Consider the following 22,386-nt stretch of genomic DNA (forward strand, 5'->3'; position numbering starts at 1 on the left):
CTAGACATCCCACATATTCACATACACACATACACAGTGGCCTTAACTCAGTCTGACTGGCCATGGGTGTTTTTTTTTTCATCACTATATTTTTGTATGTGTACAGGCATCTGCGGCGCGACCTCACTAAGTTTCAAGGGCGCCATGAAAGCGGAACGATTCAAGCTCATCACATCGATACTAACCCTTAACGGCCTTAACTTCTCAGCCAGCTGTGACGAGGAGGGGAAAAAAAAAATCTGGAGTCAATCAAACGAAAGATAAAATCACAAAAGCTGAGAATGAGCGGGAGAGAAGAGGCGGGGGAGTCATTCGGGTGGGGAGACGGAGCGATTTTAAGGAGCACTGTCAACCTCTCGTTCCCATTCTTGACTCCTTGAGGATCAGAGGAAAGCTCGGTGTCATTCGCCTGTCTGCTCTTTGATGTGTGCTGCGTGAGAGACGAGGCTCCCGGCCTTTCATGTCGTACTTTGTATTCAAGCATCCCAACCCTGGCGAGAATTACAGTAAGATAGTCATTTAGTTCAAGCTCATCATGCGGCCGATTTGCTCCTGCGGAGGCATTCGACTGTGCTCATGTTAAGGCTGCGCCCACTTCAACAAAAGACATCTAGCTGCATTTCACAGCACATGAAGACAAAAATACAGATGGAAAATTTCAAGTATCATGTACTTTTATAGTGTAGTAATTATCCTGCTCCTTAGCCCTGAATACACTTACCAGTATCCAGAAACACAAATAGTCTATTTTGACCTTTAACCCACCATGTCACATCAATGTACAGAGTTGGATAGAGATAAAAGGGTATGCAGTGATTTCCTGAGCTAAAGGTACATTTTTTTCCTGAGCTAATAGATGGAATAAAAGCTAAAGGTCAGTGTTTTGTTCAGTTCACAATCTTCCACTCATGGTCAATAACTCTAGACTGTAACGCTAGTATGAGACCATCGAGCAGTCTTTTTTTTAGCTCTGAGAGAGTTGCTTCTGATTGGTTTGTCCCAATGTGCAAGAGGAACATGATAAATGGACACTGTACAGGTTGTGTTCCTGCAGATTGCTGAATAAATGGGAGGCAACATGGTATATACGTAAGTTACATCATTTAGATTCATCTTGGGTTCATCATTTGGCCAAATCAACTCCATCGAGAACTCCATTGTGACATTGAGATGTAAATTTCTTCACCACAGTAGCCTCAGCACACAAAATCAAAATGCAATGGGGCATTAAATCGATTGTTTCCTTTTGTAATATGCTACTAATCCACGTGTGCCAAGTATTGATAGTGCTCTAAATTATCTTGCTACCATTTTGGCTTTAGCAGAGAGTCACTTCCTTGTGACTCCTTATGGTTGCTCTGACGTTAAGTATGTTGGTATGAGAGCAAGTTAACTAATATGCCATGATAATAAAAATGTAGCACAATGTCAAGACAGCTGGGGAAAGCACTGAAGAGAGACAGAGGCATATTTTTAATCAAAAGTTAGGCCCACTTTGGATTGTGTAATTGGATGAACAAACTTGATAAGGACAATATAATCTGCAACACCTGTCTCATGGAAATGAAGTATGGGGGTAACAAAAAGAACATGATTAGCCACCTCGTTCGTCATCATCGCAATTATGTGGAGAGAATGGGTAATACCACCACACCTGTATCAGCCTATATTGGATATGATGGTACCATATAAAGGAGATCTAAAGGTAGGGCTGTCGCAATAACTGCAATATTGCAATACTGTGCTATTAACAAGCCAACCACAGGGGATGGCAACCAACTGCCACAACTGCTTTTTAAAAATCTTCACAATGGGAGCGCCGCAAATTTACGCTATGCTACAACCGCTGTGCCTTATTGCCCTTCTGGGTTCTGTATTGAACAATAAACAAGTATTTAGTTTTAAAGCTGTCATCTTTGTTATTTAAAGGTTCAACTTGTAGGATTTGGCGGCATCTAGTGGTGTGGTTGCAAATTGCAACCAACTGAGTACCCCTCCGCTCACTCCTTCCTTTCTAAGACAGCGGTAACGTAAAGGCACCAAGTGCAAAACTGTGGTAACGCCGTTCACCTCGCTCAGAGGCCATTCTTACCATAATAACACTTAATTAGGAGCAACAGAAGTCAGACGCCGGCTGGTGGTACCACGGTTTTGCACTCTGCGGCTCACTTTACCGCAGTTTCACAAGCGTGTCGGAGAACTACGGTGGCCTTCAGGTAACGTGAAAGGCTCTCACTAGAGCCAGTATTTGGTTTGTTTGTTCTGGGCTACTGTAGAAACATGGCAGACTCCATGAATAGGACCCACTCCCTATGTAGATATGAAGGGCTCATTCTAACCTAACAAAAACACAACAATTCTTAGTATCAGGTGACACTAATACACTAACGAAAACATTGATACGAATATTATAGTCCATTTCTGCTAATAAATTTAGATCCCCCGAAATGTTACACATTGTTCCTTTAAAAAGCAACAATATACCTAATAGCCTAACAATAAAGTGTATTTATATAGCACAAAAATCTGGATAAATGAAGTAATTTGCAGGAAAAAAAGGCAATATGTAAGGGATAATGTACAGCGAGCCGGTCATTGCCCCTTCAGGGCGAGGAGAGACCCCGACGCGAAGCAGCATCGCCCTGTCGGGGATTCTTTCACAACAATGACCAGCTGTACATTATCTCGCTTATAACATGGCTACTTACTTAATAAATCAATATTTTGACACAAAAACAGTCCGCCAGAGTCCGACATCAGAGCTGCGCCCATAGCAACGGTCTGCTATACATACCAACGGTTTGTTAAAGAGAAATTACAGACCGCAGAACGCCGTGATTGACCAATCAGAATCGAGTATTCAGCACAGCCGTGTAATACTACTGCATATTGCGTTGTTGAGCCTATAACCGCAGGGGAAATTCCATCACTGCGACAGCCCTATAGCAAAAGATGTGCACTAGCAGAGGTGTGCATATGATCAGTATGAGAATAGGACTTGCTATGTTGATGCTCTGCAGTCTCAGATCAAAGCCATGAACTTACAGCAGCCATCACTCTATTCAGGGCCATACGCTTCCACTATGTACTGTACTATTATAACACTTTTCTCTTTGAAAAGATACTCAGGTAGCTTTTCATGGCAACTGTGAACACAGGATCGGGTTGTCCTCGATGCTTTGTCAAGCTGGTCAGAGATTCACAGCCGACAAAAGAGCCATTGCACAACACCTTTATGGAGTCTTGCAATTGTAAAGATGAAAGACACACTAGAACTAAATACACTTTTTCGCTTTCCTGCCAAATCAGATGAAAGGATCAATACCCCTCTTATGTCTGTACACTAAATAAGAAGATGGAGCTGGCAGGCGGTTACCTTACCTTAACATAAAGGCTGCAGACAGGAGGCCTGGCTCTGTCCAAAGGTAACAAGATCTGCCTACCAGCAGAACGGTATAGCTTGTGTATTTAAGGCAAGTGTAAAACAATAATAAGTTAACCTAACCGGCAGCTGGCTCCACCTTCTTACCACACAGACCAGTGGCCAACCGCCGGGTCTGAAAAGTGAAGCCAATGCTGAAGTGCCTTAAACCTGCATTCTTTCTAATAGCCAGCAGGGGGCAACTCCTCTGGTTGCAAAAAGAAGTCTGATTGTATAGAAGTCTATGAGAAAATTTTGGTCTCAATCACATAGTTTCAAGTTTTCTGCAGCATGATGTTCATTTAGTAAATTATGGTCCCATTTATAGTAAAATAGACCATAAAACAGGGTATACTTTAGGGTGTGGCTACCTTGTGATTGACAGGTCGCTACGGCGGCGTTTTCCGGTCTGGGTGTTGTTTGTGTTTTTGTCTAACAACTTTAACCTTTCACAGTGGGTTTTTAGTTCATGAAAGTTAATTGTAACATTTTGGTCTCCTAAAAATGTCTTATTCAGCGTTTGGTTGTACTTAGCTCCAACCTCTCATGTCACCTCTGGTTGCAAAAAGCCAAGATTGCGACGGCCAAAATGACGAACTCAATGCTTCAAAACAGCAGTCCACAAAAGAAATTAGCATATTTCCAATAAAAAGGCAAACTACTCCTTTTAAATATCATTTAGAGAAAAGACAAAGGTCCTTGTATGGTTAGCTAGCCTAGCTCTGTTCAAAAGCTCACTAAAGCATGCTCCGTAATGATATGTTACATAAATTGTGGTTATACAGGGTGTTACATGCTTTTCCTTGGCCACATGCAGTGACTTCATGAGTCTTCCGTGGTTGTCTGGCAACCTCACAGTGTGACAAGACAAGGAGTTTCCCCCTCTTCAGGTCTTTAGTCTTTATTCTAATTACTAAAATAACTGCCTGCTGAGTCTAGAGTCAGCGTAAAGCCATGACGGTGGTATCAGTCTTCTCATCCAACTCTCTGGAAGGAAGCGAAAATTTCCCCAAAAAGTTATACACTGTTCCTTTAACTTCATATGACCTATTTACGTAGTGTATTTAGTGCCAGTGATATCCCACATTCTAGCAGAAATATTTGACCTTTAATTTGAGTGACGACTAAATAAAGTCTGAAAAAAAGTGCTCGTGTGTATCTGACCTGCACTCTGTAATCCAGTGGAAAGGTTAGCGAGCAGCAGGCTGACTCATGCTCAAACACACACACAGAAATACAAACACCCACATGTCTGCACGCTAACACACCGCGCACGACAGAGCGGGTGGAAAACACCCCCAGTATCTGAAAAGGTCAAGGGTTGTGGATCAATTCTGACAGGGCCACTGGGATATGGACACAGATGGCGCATAATCTCCTATCCCCTCTGAATTATGCAGTGTGACTCTCCCTCTCTCTCCACTCTTGCCAAAATCACAGCCAAAACATTCATTCAGACCTAGTTAGACTCTACTAAAAGCCTTTGTTGGTTCACACTCCAGTGACACAACGAAGGGAGACCTGATAGATGCCCAGATCAGTCAAAAAAATATTTTAAGTATGATATAATATGTGCAATTATCTTTCATTTCTGGTGGTATGTTATTTTTTGATGGCTGAAACAGATTGCCAAAAGCAGAAACAAACACGTTATTATTTATATTATGTTATAATCATACAACACCAACTGGATTTGTGCCATTTACAGTGAATTTGAGGACAAAATTGCAGATCCTCGCCTCATCTTTTATAGCATAATTACATACTCATATTTAAATCCTAGCTGGTCACAATGTCACCCTAGATACCGCAAATATAAAGTTTATTTTTCATTTTAATCGCCGACGGAACAATCCCAGTTTTAGCACCCCCTGTTTCAAACTTTAAGGAAGATGTGTTCCCAAATTTAAATTAACTGGGACGACAATGTACCTTTCCATGCAAATTTAAGTTCTTTCATGTGGCTAAAATGATTATTTCTGCTGTCGCACAGGTAATTCAATCATTGATTAAAGTAAAGGGCTTTGATTCAAAGCAAGGTAGAGATCAAAACACTTTTTTTTTGGACAAATCTGGGATGGCTTTGTGCTGCATACAAAAGCAGGGACAAAGGGACGGAGAGCCAGCTACGATTATAATACATTGTTTTTTGGATAACTACATGGAGCATCCAAAAATGACCATTGTTGCAGCAATAATGACACAGAGTGCGACATTAAAGAGGGCAAACATAAATGCCCGCACAAATATAAGAGAGATGTAGACAAAAGGAATAAAAGTAGAAGAGGAGGACACAGGACGAGCTCCACTGCCTTTCAATTACTGTCCCCTCTCTCCTTATGCTCCTCCAGCTCTCATCGGAGACAGAGCTGTGAAATTGAATTGCTGAGCACATCTCGACAAACAAACGCAACTCTCCACCTCTCTGCCAACAGAGGGAAGGACCAGCACCGTGACAGCGACAACACACCCATGTCAGAGCCTGATAAGTTCAGTAACTATTGGAAAGAAAACAAATCTGGGGGCTTAAATCAAAAGTGCAGCGGAGCAGCTGAACGGACCGGTGAGGTGGGAGGTACTGGTGCACTGTATGATTGGACGTGGTTCTTTGCTCTAAGACACTTCCACCAAAATCTGGTTCTTCAAGTGGTGCTTATGGAAAAATGTGTCTATTCACATTCCTTATTGTCAAAATGTTAAATTACTGCATGCAGTTAAGTGACTGGTTCTTAAGGAAATATTTTCGTTTTCGTAAATACACTTGTTCGCTTTATTGCCAAGAGAAGATTGATACCACTCTGTGCATGGTAAATATGAGCATACAGACTGGAAACACGCAGGGCTGGACTGGCCATCTGGCATACCGGGCGTTTTCCCGGTGGGCCGACGTCCTTTTGGGCCGACGTATGTCTTTTTTTTTTTTTTTGGCCCATAAAACGGGTAAATCGGCCCATTTCTTTTCCTCAATTGACACTGGGCCGGCCCAATCGCTCTGTGCCGGGAGACTCACGTTTTTCATTGCCCTCTCCCGGTTTCAATTTGTATTTCTCCCAATTTACATCAAATTAACTTTTTTTTAACCTGTTTCTGGCACTGTACTGTATAGCATGTATAATCCCAAAAAAGGGACAGCAGGGGCAAAAAATGAATTATAACTGATGGACATTAGTTTATGCTAGATATTCACATGCAAAGTTTATGCCAGAGGGGCGGATTATTCAGTTTTCTTTCCTGAGATTTAAAGGTAAAATTAGAAGTTTAACATAAAAATGCTGTTGCAGTGTACTTATTATTTTGTTATTTTCATTGTTTTAAAGTCACCAGAATTCAGGAAACAAAGTCTCTGAAACTCAAATTTTTCTGGGGAAGGACCCACAGACCCCCCGGTTTGGCAAGGTTGGCAAGTATGCAAAACAACCACATTTGAAGGGATTTCCTCGAACAGAGCCTTCAACAAAACGTGGTAAACACAGCTCGATTGACCGGTGATGGGGCCAAAATGCCAGGGCTGAATTTTTGTCCCAGTCCAGCCCTGGAAACAGGGGAAACAACTAGCCTGGCTCTGTCAAAAGTTAACAAAAACCACCTACCACTACCTCTAAAGCTCACTTAACAGGTTATATCATGTCAACCGCCTCATCTAACTCTCCGCAAGAAAGCAAATAAGCGTATTTCTTAGGTACTGTGTATAATTTTGGGGGATCTATTAGCAGAAACAGAATATAATATTCATAACTATGTTTTCTTTAGTTTATAATCACCTGAAACTAAGAATCTTTGTGTTTCGTTAGCTTAGAATGAGCCCCTCATATCTACATAATTGAGCGGGTCCTCTTCAAGGAGTTTCTACAGTAACCCAGAATGAAAGAAAAACAAACACTGGCTCTAGAGAGAGCCTTTAGCATTTTTACATTACCTGAGGACCAGTAGAACATAGTTCTCCAATATGCTTGTGAAACTGCGGTAATGTGGTACCGCCAGCCGCTCCTAAAGTAATGTTATTATGGTAAGGATGTCCTCTGAGCGAGGCAAACGGAGTTACCACGGTTTTGCACTCGGTGGTCATGGAAAGGGAGGAATGAGCGGAGGGGTACTCAGTTGGTTGCAATCTGCAACCACACCGCTAGATGCCGCCAACTCCTACACACTGTGCCTTTTAAAATGTTGAACTATTCGTGTAACAAGCCCAGAAAACTGTCCTGGGTTCATTGATGGACTTTTTATTGATGCAGTGTTGAAATAGAACTTCTTTTTTTTTTAAACTGTAGACTTGCAATCAAACATGTGTCACTGACACAAAAACCTTTCAATTTGCCCATTTTCTGTTTGTGGTTTAAGATTTGTGTAACGTATGCTACACACTGTGACAAAATCAAACTGTTTGACCTTACTCTTATAAATAATAGAATAAAAACAATAAGTTAGCTATATTACCAATATGCTGAATTCAAATTTGACCTAGACGTGCAGACAAAGTAGTATTAAGTATTCTGAGTGAAGAGGGCACTTCTGCATTTAACATGACAGTACCATTCACTTTCTGAGTGTATTGGAAAACCATTTAGATGAGTCTGAGTGACACTGAACTTTCACTGGCAGACAGCCTGTCTGACATCTGCAGGTTGAAATCTAATGATTGAAGTACAGAAATAGCCAATGTAGCACAAATTGGTCCCTGTAGACATTTATTCTTTAGATTCCACCACCATGGTGCAAGAAATAATATCTAGATCAGTCTCCTTCTTGTATCCAAGGTACTCTAAGATTACAATGATATGGATGAAGGGTTGACGAGGATAACTTTCTTTGGGAAGAAAGATAACACAGAAGTATTTGTGTTGGCAGTGGAAACAAACTGTGACATATTATCACAGTTTAAGTTGATATAGCGAACGCGTCAGCCATAGAAATAAAATAGGAGTAGAATGGACATTGAAATATTTGCCGTGGTAATTTGACTTGTAAAGAAAATAGCAATTATTGTTAGTACTTATGGTGACAACACACGTCAGTGGGACCTAAAGTGTGTTGCGTTGGACTACATACACACACACACACAGACGCCGTTGTTTTACACGTCACGCTGGCATGATTGAATCCACGACTTGCCGAAAGTCGGTTTATATGGTAGTTAGGTTGGCCTGTTTCAATGGCAATGGTACACATAAGAATGGCCACTGCTCCGACCATAATGTCCGCTCTACTTCTATTCTATGTCTATGGTGTTAGCATACATTTAATTATTACACATCCAGCAGAGCAACATTATCATTCATATGGAGCCATTTTTCTGTCCACCGGACAAATTTAAATCCAATATTCACTCTCTTTTAGCTCTGTTTTTGGTCTCTACCAACTTGTGAGAGTAATATCTGGCTCTTTAGCAAATAAATGCTCCACTACTTTCACCAACTAGTTGCTTACTGTCTCTGTCGTTTGGTTCTGGGCAGGTAGAATACAGGTTGTTGTTTGTTTTTTTTGGCTAAAAATAGTTAGTAGTGACATGTCACTAAAGCAGTAAAGTTGCGGACCCATAAACCGAAACAATTATAAAAATATTAACTATAGACCGCTTTAAAAAAAATAAAATGAAAATTGTGACAATACTGAAAGATTAGATTTCTTTTTGTAAAGATTTATTTTATACAGTATACATATGGTATTCTGCTCCTTAAGTTATATCCGGAACTATATAATATGGCGCACTTTACGTGCTTGTAAGGTGAGCGATGATTAAGATTGGCGGAGTGATATGAAGTAGAAAGTGATGTGCCACCTTTTGGTTATTGGTGTTCAATTGTCCTACGCTGGAGTTGAGACATTAAAGTGGATCCTGCTGCACAGACGAAGCTCTCCCCGTGCTCTTGCTTTACCCACAGCCCTACAGTAGTTTAATTCAGTAAAAAGTAAGTTTATAGTTAAGGCAGCGAGAAGCCTGCCTTACAATACCTTGAAACAATCCAGAAAAAAAAGCATATTCCTTGCCCATCTATATTTAATTACTTACATTTCTGAAAGAGGTGTGTATGTATGCAACAAAACATACACATAAAGGACACACATACACAAAAATCAATCCAGTCTACGACAGTAATGATGGGTAAAAGGGCAGTGTTGTTTGAGATGCTATACTGGCCTTCTTATGCGGTCCCCACTGCGTGTTTGTCACCCTGAGGTGGAGCACCGCACGGTGGACAGTCTGCCTGGTCCTGCTTAGCCTCAACCCAAACACTCCCCCCACCCCCACCCTGGGGCACCCTTGGGCCGACCAAGCTTCCTCGGGCCCACAGTTGGTGATCTAGTTCTACAAGCTGACACATATGGGATCCTTCTATTATTCATACTCCAGGGAGGTGAAGTATTGGAGTCTTGCACCATGGTGCCACAGTGGGAGAGAGGGGGTCGCTTAACACTTTCTGCATCATCAACAGAAGCGCGTATTAGTGTGTGTGCGCTCATTATTTCTGGATGGAAGGGGCATTTATCTTTGACATGTTATGTAACATATCAGATGATCCCCATACAGCTTCAGATTGTGCATTACAAACACACACACACATACATGCACACATACAGGAAGTGTGGTTGAAAGGCTCTCTGTGCACATTTTGCACACAAATAATGCGAATACACACGCATATCCGCATGAATGCAACCAGAAAGAAAGAAGCACACACAGTCACAGGCAGTGTGGCTGAAAAAGTGATACGAGGACCCTCTCTTTACACACACACACACACACTGATTACTTCTCTCTGCTTGTACATGAGTGGACCTCCTGACCAGCAGAGAGGAACTGGGAGTGAATTACAAACCATTATCCCTCGCGCTAAAGCAGTTACAGCCGAAACCTGAGAGCCCTCACCGGAGGGAAGAGATGGAGAGAGTGCAGACGGAGAGAGAGGGGGATAAGCCGGAGCAGTGGAGAGAGTGACTTTAGGACAAATGGAAACGACTGACGGAGGGAGAGAATGACGGAGAAAACATGGTGATGGAGAGAAGGAGCGGAACGACAACTCTTGACATTTCTCTGCACACTCGGCATGAGGTGAACTTGTACCTTTTGGGGGTTTATTTTTTTTTTGTTTTCACTTCTCTCCCATTTCTCATCTCACCCCTCCTCCTTCTCCCCTCCCCATCTTTTGCCCTCTCCCTGTTCCATTTCCCTCCATCACTTTGTCACAGGTTCATGGTTTCCTTGGAAAGATGACATCACATTAGTCACAGTGTTAAATCAAATGTCATTATCATTTCACAGAACTCTCCGTCTGTGCGCGTGTTGCGTGCGCGAGTGTGGCAGTAATGTCACTTCCACTCTTGGCAGGAACAGAAGATTTATCCCTATGGGGACTCGTCTCACAGCTCTCTGAGAGAAAATATGAACAAAGAAGAGGGGATAAGGGGTTAGAGAGAGACGAAAAAGAGAGATAATAAGAAAGTGTGTGTAGGGTGAAGTTCAAGAGTAAAAAAAAAAGTTTGAGGGGTTAAGGAATGATGAGGGTGAAAGAGAGGAGACCAACGGGCAATTATGAAACAAAGGACAGGAAAATGAAAGGAGAAGTGGAGTTGCCGTCTGCAGGAGAGACGAGGACAGGAAGTGGAGGGGAGGATGCGGCGATGTCCTCCAGGAGTGGGTATATGAGGTGGTGGTGGGTGTGAGCCGGGGATAATCCTTGTATCCCATTGTCTCCTGTTTTCAAACCAATTATTGTCATCTGCAGCCCCATGAAAGAGAGTTAATGAGGGGAGCAGAGCTTTGGAGTGTCAGGGCACAGTCATGGGAACGGAGATAAAAAAAACGGAGGATGGAGAGAACGAGGGGATATGGGGTGAAGAAATGCGGCGGCGATGCAAAGGGATAGAATGTAAAATAAGTGAGAGAAGAGAAAAAGTCAATTGTCAGGGAGGCTGGCGGCTCAGTGATGCATTTCGTATGCCCTACACTTTCTGTTCCCTCTGCACTGCACATACAAATCCTCCTTTTTTACTTTCTTCTATTTCCCTTTGTGTCTTCTCTAGAATAAACTAAAAAACATTGTTTATTCACCAGTGTTTACATTTCTGTATTTACACTGTAAAAACAAAAGTGTAAAATAACGGAAATTTTCTGGCAGCAGGGGCGCCAGAAAATGTCTGTTAAAAAACGGAAAAATACTGTCTGTTAATTAACATAAATAAACTGTAAAAAAAACCAGTAATTATCTTTATATAATTAGCCTTTATTACTGTAATATTACAAGAAATATTTTACTTTTAACATATATTTATTGTTAGAATAGTCATACACCGTAAATATAAGACCATTTACATATAAATCACAAATGAAACATGTAATTTTACATTGCAAAATACCAAATTTACATTAACTCTCAGAAGTACTGTATTTTAAAACTGTATTTTTACAAGAAATATTTTTAGAATTCCATTAAATCCTTTTCTTCTACCATAAATTAATTGTTAAAATAGTCATAAACATCTAAAAAAACAGAATAATTATCTTTAAAAATGATCAAGAAAAGCTTAAATACAGATAATTACGATTGTGATTACAAAAAATACTGTAAATCTAAGACCATTTACATATAAATCACAAATGAAACATGTAATTTTTACACTTTTTTTCTGTCATTCTGAAATACAGACAAAAAATGTAAAATTTCTTGAAAAAAACGTCTTTTTTTTTTATAGTGTACAACATTCAACCAATCAACAACAGAGAACCGTATTTTTCAGGAAAAAAAGGCCCTTGTAAGCTAATTTAAGACAGATACAGGTATTCCGGGTGAGAAACGCCGCTACGCTACTAGCTCAACTAAATATCCCCAGTACCAGTCGGGTAGCAAAATCATGTAATGTTTCCAGTAGTAAACTACTTTATCTGTTTTATATCATGTTGAGCTGAGTGTCTTTGGGTTGTGGACTGGCAAAGCAGGACATCTGAGGACGTCACCTTGGGCTTTGAGGGGCTGGGATGGAAATTTTTCATTGACATTTTGTGGACTAAACGATCGGTCGAGACAATAATCGGCAATGAGGGTGATCGTTAGTTGCAACCCTATTTCTGTATGTGTACATTTGATTTCTTTGTGATTTGTGTGACCCTGGACAAGAAGATGTGAGAGTGGGATATACAGTATATCTACATGTCATTATATTTTGTATAAGGAAGAAATACCGATTAAAAAGTAAACTACTTTATCTGGTAAGAGGTGGGATGGCACAACCAAATGCTACATCGCTATATTTTCTTTTCTTTTGAAGAAGTAGCTTCGATGTTAAGTCACTTTTTCTGAGTAGCTTGTTGTGTATCATATCATATTTTCATACCTTTTGTGTGTGAGTGTGTGTGTGTTTATACAGTATATCGTATGCAACATGCTCAAGGCTTCTCTCTGCATTCGCTTGACAGGTTGTCTGCTATAGGCTGCTTTCACCATGGTAACCACCTGCCATTTTTACCCTCAATCTATTCATTTCCAGTGTTTGTACATTGCACACAAACTCTTGTCAGATAATGTGTGTCTCTTATTGATGTATAAATTTCCAGAGCGAAGATGTCACTAATACACAATTTACTGGGTCAATGCTGCACGTGTGATTGTATTTCTGATCTGACAGCCGAACTGTGAGGAAAAAATATCAACATTTGGTAAGAAATGGAAGAAAATGATTACATTCGTGTCATCTATTGTTCCCTATATATTACGCCTACACTGTTTCCAGTATTGTTAAATGTGCCAAGTTAATAAAAATACACTGTTTTATCAAAACAATATGCCAGTACCTAAAACTGGAAGACTTAATACACATCAATACCTTTTATCACAGTGCAATGCGTATAAAGGGAAAGTATTTTTTGAGCGTTCCATGCCTTTTACTTTGGAGTCAACAGTAAGAGACGACAGGAAATGAGGGGAGACAGATGAGAAATGACATGCAGTAAAGGTCAACGAGCAGGTTGGGTAATCATTTTGTTGTTCATCTTTATTTTCTCTTCAAAATACGTTTATTCTTGTTGGGACTTCCTTTTTGTGATGTTGCTACGGTGGATGGGAAGCATATTTCTGCCCACAGTGAGTAAGCAGTGACGCCATCTTACATTTATCTATGTCTATGCATAATTCAATGAAATACGGTACATTACAATGCTTCTTAGATCAATGATTAAACAGCCTTACTGTAGTCACTTAATGCTCACATTAGTCAGTGTGCATGTGTGTGTGTGTGTGTGTGTTGTGCTGTTTGAAGCACATGTTGTTTCAGCTGTGACTGGCAAGGCAGGTCACTGAGGGAGCATAAATGCTGCGAGTGACTAGAATCTGCAACTGCCTGCCTCCCCCCAGACACAATACACACAGTCACTCATGTGTGAAAAACACACACAAACACACACACACGGTGTGCAAGGCTTGAATCTGTTGAATTTTACAGCTTCAGAACGGCACCTCACTTTACCAGCTGCTTTCTGTGACAAATCTGATCTGTTTTAGGCTCAAACGCTCTTATTATTACCTGCGCTGACATCTCAGTCACAACCGAAAATGAAATGCAGCGAGAAAGATTGCAGCTGATAAGGTGATAATGACGAATCAGGATGTGATTTTTCTTTTGCTGGCTTTTTTTTTTGCGTGTGTTTATTGGGAGATGGAGAGAGAAGGTGGCAGAGAAAGAGAGAAAGAAGCAAGGAGAGATTGTCGCAGCAGCGATGAAGTACAAAGACAAGAGGGGAGGAAAAAAAAAAAAACGCTGGGAAGTTTTCACCTTCCTTCGAAAAATCTCGACGCTGCATTCTTGTCACTCGTTCGCATGATCAATGAGAGAATGTGTGAGGAATAGAGGAGAGGGAAAAGGACAAGAGAGCTCGCTGCTCTTAGTCAGCAGAGACTGAGACGTTGCTGCCCAAGATCAACCCTTAGTGCATGCATTCATTATAATATATACGCACATTCATTAGTCTATATTGTTTTAAAATCCTACCAGAGCCCACGGATCCACCCAACACCCACTCATCAAATCAATGTAAACACAAACTCGCCATTAAAACAGGATCACTCAAAGCATAAACGCAGCATTGTTGGTTGATTACGAGCTAGCACAATAAAAAATTACATCTTGGCAGGATTACTGCTAATCTGTAGTCGCAATACATATCATCCTCTGATGTGCATGTAATTGGCGGAGTCATTATTGAGTGTCTTTTACATATTAAGCATTCACACAGGAGGATCAAAGCAAATTTGACATGCAGGGAATGTTTGGAGCTGCTTTTTATCTGTTTTGTCGAAATCAAGCAATTTTAGCATACAAGCATGTAAATGTGATACGATATCTCATAGCAATCTACTGAGACCCATTTTTCAGCATCATTATAACCTGAATAAAGGCAGTATGCACTTTTACAACACTTGGCACTGAGACATGTATACATTTTTTGGAATGATAGAAAGCAGTGAAGGAAGGCTTGGTAAAGATTTAAATCTCTGCAAAGCCGAGGTGTCAGGACACATATCAGCAAGGGAGGGCTTGACCAAGATAGCAAATCAGGACCAACATCTTACCTCAGTTTACTTGATGCACATTGAAACATCGCTGCAGAAAATGTCAAGCCAAATATGAGTCAAATAGTATCACATTATCAAGTCAAATATGACATATGTTGCAACAATGACACATAATATTGAGCACTTCAGCATCTTCTATTTGAAAGAAAATCTCACAACGATCATTAACAACTGATTTTTGAGACAGTGTCTTATATATGTGTAACGACTTTGTCCTAGAAATGAAAACTACTAAGTGTCTACAGCCATGAAAAGCGAAGCCAATGCAGAAGTGCCTTAAACTTGCATTCTTTCTAATAGCCAGCAGGGGGCGACTCCTCTGGTTGCAAAAAGAAGTCTGATTGTATAGAAGTCTATGAGAAAATGACCCTACTTCTCACTTGATTTATTACCTCAGTAAACATTGTGAACATGAGTTTATGGTCTCAGTCACTAGTTTCAAGTCTTCTTCAATACAGCATGATGTTCATTTAGTAAATTATGGTCCCATTTAGAGTCAAATAGACCATAAAGCAGAGAATGCTTTAGGGCAAGGCTATCTTGTGATTGATAGGTTGTCTAAAAATGTCTTTGTTTAACATGTGTTTGTGCTTAGCTCCCTCCCGTGTCACTTCTGGTTGCAAAAAAAACAAGATGGCGACAGGCAAAAGGCAAAAGGATGAACTTGAGGCTTCAAAACAGCAGTCCACAAACCAATAGGTGATGTCACAGTTACTACGTCCACTACGTCTATGGTTCAGCACAGGGTTAAAAAATGCAGCCCCCTTTATTCATTTGAATGATGTCAGTCCGGTGACACTGCTAAAGCAGAGGGCTCTGGCATAAAAAGAAACCTCAGGGTCGCCATGACAATCCATCCAATAGTTTATAGATAATGAGACATTTCACTGAAAGCAACAAATATGAACCTCATGGTGGCATTAGATGAAAAGTCAGGGGATCACCAAACTCATTAGGGATACATCCTTTGGGAACCATGATAGGGATAAGTGAAACTACATAATCATGACCAATAGTTTTTGAGATATTTCAGTCTGGATCAAAGTGGTATGTGGTTACGACATGGGCGTTCAAGTGGTTGTGAGAACACCGCTGCTAGGAAAGGGCAATACTAACATTACTGTTGTTGTTTAGGAGTCACAGAGGCTAACAATTTAGCAAGCTATAGCAAGCAGGTAACGTTATGCAGGAAATGCAAAGGCATAATGACAGAGGAAAAAGATGAGTCCATTGGGAATATCAACACTTTCCTCAGACATATTATAAAATTACAAAGAAAAACTCTGACTAAAATTACAATATATAAACTTATTATACACCTAAAAATGAACTTCCAAGGCCTCCGCCATTTCTGACAATGTCAACAAACACGTCACAACTCGTGAAGCTTTCAGAAACTTTCCACTTACAAGGTTGTGAATACCACAATAGGGTGGTGTTCATATGGACCCCACTTGAAGGCAGCAGTAGACCAAACCGACTGACCAAAAAATCGCCAAGAGCATTGTTAAACAAGTGGAACGCTAACGTATCCCCTTTTTTAAATTTATTGTAGGACTATACTTTTAAGACTTCAGTTGACACTGCGTGACTTCTTGTTGACATTTTCTGCCGTGAGGACCTGTGTTCTGGTCATTATCTGGCTTTGCGCAGCGCTCTCCAACTGCCAGCACTAATTCATTTAATTGGCCATCAAGCACCGAAAACCTCCTCTGACGTAGACCAACTTAGGCTGGAAACCAAAACTGCTCCCAACTCCATCACAGGCTGATTATGTTTAAAATCTGTGCCAACACGTTTTAGCGGCGATAGTGCATACAGAGTGACGAGATTGGAACTCAGTCTGTGTTGGGACCCTATACTCCCCTGTTTTCTGGGCTCTTTTGTGTAGAAATAGAGATGGGTGTGGAAGTGTGTGTGTGTGTGTGTGTGTTCTAACTGACGGGCACTGGTCATGCGATCCGTGCTGCTGTCTAATTATCCAGATGTGATGGATGGCTTTGATTAAATCATATGAAGGCTGAGGCCGTCACTGCCTCCCTCTCTACTCTACCTGTCTTCCCCCCCCCCTTACCTCTCTCTCGTCCTCCGTCACACACACACACACACACACACACACACACACACACGGACTGGAATTCTTACACTTCAATCTCCTTTTTCTTTCACTGTATGATATGGGATTTGAGTAGTTCAGAACAGATGAGCCCTGCTTTCAACATTGATAAAAGATATCCATAAATCATCTGGAGTGAGAGAGAAAGAGAGAGAGAGAGAGACACACCAAGAGAGGAGACAAAAGGAAAGATGGACAGATAGATGCAGAGAAACAGATAATCAGAAAGAATATAATGTCACAGTAATTTCCAAACTAATAATACTTGTTAATTTTCACCTAGAATAACTGATTAAATCTTCTCATCAAAAAATCAAATGAGCGAGAAAGTTTGGGGTCAATTCTATTTATCATTTTAATCATTTATAAGATTCATCTTTAAAAAAAAAAAAAAAAAATCCAGACAGTGAATTTACCCGCCGGCTGAGTTCAAGTTGTGGCCTTTTTCCTTGAACTTGACAAGAACACAATCAGTTTTTTAAAAGACCAACAGGAGCCCCGTGGCACAAAGTGGCGAACACATTTATTACATGCTTTTTTGTTATCTCGCTTTTATTGTGTCCATTTTCCTGTCTGTAATACAAAGCAGGAGCTGCAGCGTTTGACAGTGACAGATGGCCCTCTGTTTTGTGCAGCTCGGAGAAGAAGAAGCAGGAGAGTAAATAACTTTTTTGTTCTGGAAAATTACACAATCCTTTAAGGAATAATAACAAAAGTTTATTTTCTACTGTTATAAGAAAGTAAATCAAATAATATCATCCCTGCATTAGGCCTAAGTTGTTGCGAATGCAGGACTGCGACAGAGAAAACGATTCTCGGGCTAATTCTCTTATCTGCCGCTGATAAGCTGCACTGCAGATAATCAAGAAGCACAATTGATAACCTGATGTTCTCCTGCAGGCTCACTTCTGTCTGCCTCTTTGCAGCTACACGAACCAAACTACACACATCCTGATGTGCTGCCTAATGAGATGCCGTCCTTCAGTGCTACAAAAAGCTGCTGTTTGAAGTTTTACTCTCTCGGAAACCATATGCTGACAGCAAGCAGACTGGGCACAGAGCCACAAAGCCATATGCACATACACACACACATGCACGCGATAATGTAATAATGTATGCACACCCACACACAGGCACCCATTCAGAAGTGGAACTTGAGTGAAGGGGGAAAAAATGGAGAGAGGTGACTCATCTCTGCAAAATACACCTCACATGACATCAATTTAAAGCCTTTTGAGGAGTTCACTGTACTGGAAAATGATGTTAAATTGAACATGCCGGAATAAACTGCAATAAAGGGGGTTTGACATTTATCAATAACTGTGCTATATATATACTATTCATTACACGGCTTTGTTGAAAACTCGGTTCTGATTGGTCAATCACAGCGTTTTACGGTCCGTTATTTTTTTTTATAGCAGACCGTTGCTATGTATAACAGACCGTTGCTATGGGTGCAGTTCTGATGTCGGACTCTAGCGGACTGTTTTTGTGTCAAATTATTGATTTCTTAAGTAAGTAGCCATGTAATAAGAAGGATAATGTACAGCTAGCTGGTAATTTTTATGAAATAAACCCCTTCAGGGCGATGCAAAAGGCTTCAGAGGCTTTGCGTCAGGGTCCTTCGGGCGTGTGGCATCGCCCTGTCGAGGTTTATTTCACAACAATAACCGACTCGCTGTGCATTATCCCTTACATACAACATTATACACTATATACACCATTTAAGGTAGCATCTGCGTATCTCCATTTATGTATTTAGGTTAGTACAAATGTAAATGCTATTAATCGCAGGCACACATTCCAACTCCTGTGTGTTTAAAGGAACAGTGTGTAACATTTAGGGGGATCTATTGGCAGACATGGAACACAGTGGAAACCGCTTATACTGATCACGTCTGTCCGGGTCCAATTGATCAACTGTTTTGTTGTTGCGCATCATTTCTCACGCAGATTACCATGTAATTGACATTTGTATATTTATTACTTGAATACAAAGTAATGAAACAGACTGCTTCATTATTTACTGGCTCGCTGCCTTCTGCCTTTCCCCTCACCAAAGGTGAGGCATTGCCGTTTTTGGCCGGCTCTGCAGCCCGAGCCTGCATGCAGACCTTTGCCAGGGCTCCTCATGACATTGTGGCATTATCAACCCACTTGACGAGGGTGCTTTTCTCGTGTGCATTTGTTTTTTATTCAGAGAAAATGACTTTCCTTTTCCCATTGTGCACGTAGCACCAGCCTCAGGTAACCAGCCAGACAGCAGACGGTCCGTGAGGCAAAGTTTGAAGGGAGTAAAGTAAAAACAGAAATTCAATTAACGTTAGTCTAACGTAGTTTTAAAATGTTTTTCCATAAGTTGTATGTATCTCATCTACTCCACTACATTTCAGAGGGAAATATTGTACTTTTTACTCCACTGCATTTATTGACAGTTGTAATATTTGTTACTTTTCAAATTAAGGTTTTACAAACAAATTTGCTAAAGTTATAAATTACAATGTTTTGTAAAAGATCCTATTTGGCTTGTGACCCCTTACAAAAGAAACTTGAATTATTGCGGTTGTATGCCTCTGCCAACCAGTCAATGTCTGTCCAAAATGTCATCACTTCATCATTTTATCCTATTACACATTTGTGTGAAATTGTCATAATTAGCATATGAATTCTTGAGTTATGGCCAAAAACGTGTTTTGTGAGGTCACAGTGACCTTTGACCATCAAATTGTAATCCGTTCATCCTTGAGTCCAAGTGAACGTTTGTCAGATTTGAAGAAACTCATGTTGCCGGTGCATAAAAAGCACTGTCTAATTGGGGTGTCTTGTCACAAGATGTTAAGATGTCTATGAGTTGTTAGCAGTTCCACCAAAGAGCAATTTCCCCTCGAAACTTCTCAGATAATTTCATTTAAAATGATCCACTATTTTACAAAAAGCAAAGATTGGAAAGAAGTCCAACAAATTAATACAATTTTTTTGTAGCAGAACTTCACCCTAAGGAGTACTGCAAGTAACCATAGCAACAATACCTATGCTTCACTGATGAAAACTTATCAAATCATGAGTTCAACTGAATGCAATCTATGGTAAGTGGCTATGATATACGTAGGATGAAATGTCTCCATTTAGAAACTGATGGAAATGTCAGAGGAGACGTCTTCATCCGTCACCTCCACCGAGTCCATTACTTCCTTATATCGGGGCACCTCGTCATGTGAGATCGCTTGACATAACACGTACACCTGTCAGACATGAATTGCGCTGCAGTCCCCCCCGAAAGCAATGACAAGTATCACCGTGGCAACAGTGAAAATGGTTTCCGCTTCTTCACAACTACATTTTGATGATTGTGTGATTTCACTTGTATAGAACATCCAAACCCATCCTGCTTTACCGTCACATCAGAGGAAAATACACACACACACTCGTTCACACGCTTTGTCTCTAAGTCTCTCTCGCTGTAAATAAGTGGAAGCTTCAGAGCATGTATTGGCAAATCCAACTCTGGACAAAAAAAGAAGGGATGAATGACTGCATCAGCTGAGGTGGTGACGGATAAATAGGTGAATGGGGAGGATAAATAAGCCAAATGACAAATGGATGGGAGGTAGATGGATGGGAGACAGTTAAGTGGTTTTAGCCAATTAGAGAGGGAGAGTAGATCCAGAGTGCTACCAGACACCAGATGGACTGAAGAGCGCTGGCGTCACAGCTGTAACAAAAGAAGGAGAAAGGAGGGAGGCAAGAGGGAGAAGAGTGAAGAAAAGGAGGAGACTGAGGCTAAGAATAGTAGTACAACCTCGGGCCAGCACGATCGTCCTGCTATTTTTTACTTTACTACTGTGCCAGCCGGCACTCGTCTGACATCTTCCTCTCCTCTCTTTCTGCATCGCTCTCTCCATCCATCATTTTCCCAAATGAAAGGCCAACTTTGTCGCGTTCCTACGAAATAATCAATGCATTCTGTGACCTCTGAAAAGGCGCATTCCCAACCCACGCACGGTAGGTACAACTCAGACCGTTGTATGTGTGTTCGGCCATGAATGTAGACTGCAGCTTCTAAAGCAAATCATTTAGACTAACTCAATCAATACTGCTTCACACGTGAGATCAGACACAAGATGCTAGAGGCCGAGGCGAGAGAGAACAGAGTGAGTGGCACACACGCTCCTGATCCGCACTTCACTGACGCGGGTTAATCCTTGAGAGGTTCCACTGGGAACCCTTACGTACTCCTCCAGTGGGGATGGATTTCAAGGACACACAAGACATAAGTGGGATTTATATGTGAGGGTGCAGGTGACAAGTAGCTGCAGGAATTACATACGTGTGTGTGTGTGTGTGTGTGCGTGCATAAACTCTACGTACCACAGTCTCATCAGGAAATGGTGCTCCATGTCGTCAGGTAGAAACGGCCGGCTAAAGAACTCAGTCACTCTGCAGAGAGGAAGAGAAACAAGAACAACATAAGGGAAACTGTAAAACGCTCACATGATTTGTGCAAACGCTATCGTACCTGGCAGGAAGCGTTATGCTCTGTCTCTCTTTCATTTCTCTACTACAGTAGGCTATACATCCCTCCCTCTGTCATGGGAAAAGCACCCCTCCCCATAAGCTACGACCTGTAAAAATAGTCCCCGGCGGTGCCTGAAGATGCAATGTGGTGGAAAATGTGCGGCTGTGTCCGTTGGTCTCGAAACAAGAAGCTCCCCCGACTGCCTGGCTAAGGCTTACAGCTCTCTTGCTTGGAGCGCTGTAGGCCCCAGACCCACAAATGAAGGCACAACGGGAGCATATGAGGAAAGGAGAGCAAACTTTGTGCTAGATATAAAGGGACGAAAAGAAATAGACGCAGGAAAAAGAGAGACAAAAAAAAAAGGAGACGATGACTAAGAGGCTAACAGATTAATTGAGTGTGCGCTGCGTCCAATTACCTCCTGAAGGTAGCAGAATGTGTGAATTCACTTGGACTTCAGAAAACACAAAAAGGCTTACACAAAAATAACACTTTGAGTGCGTCACCTGGTGTCAGAACAAATGTGTTCATACCAATGGGGATAATAGGACACAAGAAAGAATAAAGCGTTCATCCTTGATGTGTTTCTGAGTGAGCTGAATGACAAATGCTGATAACTGAGGATGCCATGGGGTTCCACACACTATAGGGTGAGTTGCCATAAAGTGGGACACTTCCTAATGTGGGACACCGAAGCTCCAATGGGTGTAGGTCTTCCTCAAACTAATAAAAGTCAATAAAACAATTCATATTTAATGTCTTTCTAATATGC

General features: G+C 41.1%; 1 protein-coding gene across 1 annotated transcript in view; it reads right to left on the minus strand.

Annotated features, from left to right (window-relative positions):
* The window catches only part of dlgap3 (discs, large (Drosophila) homolog-associated protein 3), a 134,548-nt gene that overhangs the window by 43,335 nt on the left and 68,827 nt on the right, over nt 1-22,386 (minus strand). Inside the window, exon 2 of the mRNA XM_074613708.1 lies at nt 21,467-21,535. The gene's annotated coding sequence lies outside the window, so the exon portion shown is untranslated. The remainder of the gene's footprint in view (nt 1-21,466; nt 21,536-22,386) is intronic.

Source organism: Sebastes fasciatus, chromosome 17 (assembly GCF_043250625.1).
Source record: "Sebastes fasciatus isolate fSebFas1 chromosome 17, fSebFas1.pri, whole genome shotgun sequence".
In the NCBI taxonomy this organism is placed as follows: domain Eukaryota; kingdom Metazoa; phylum Chordata; class Actinopteri; order Perciformes; family Sebastidae; genus Sebastes; species Sebastes fasciatus.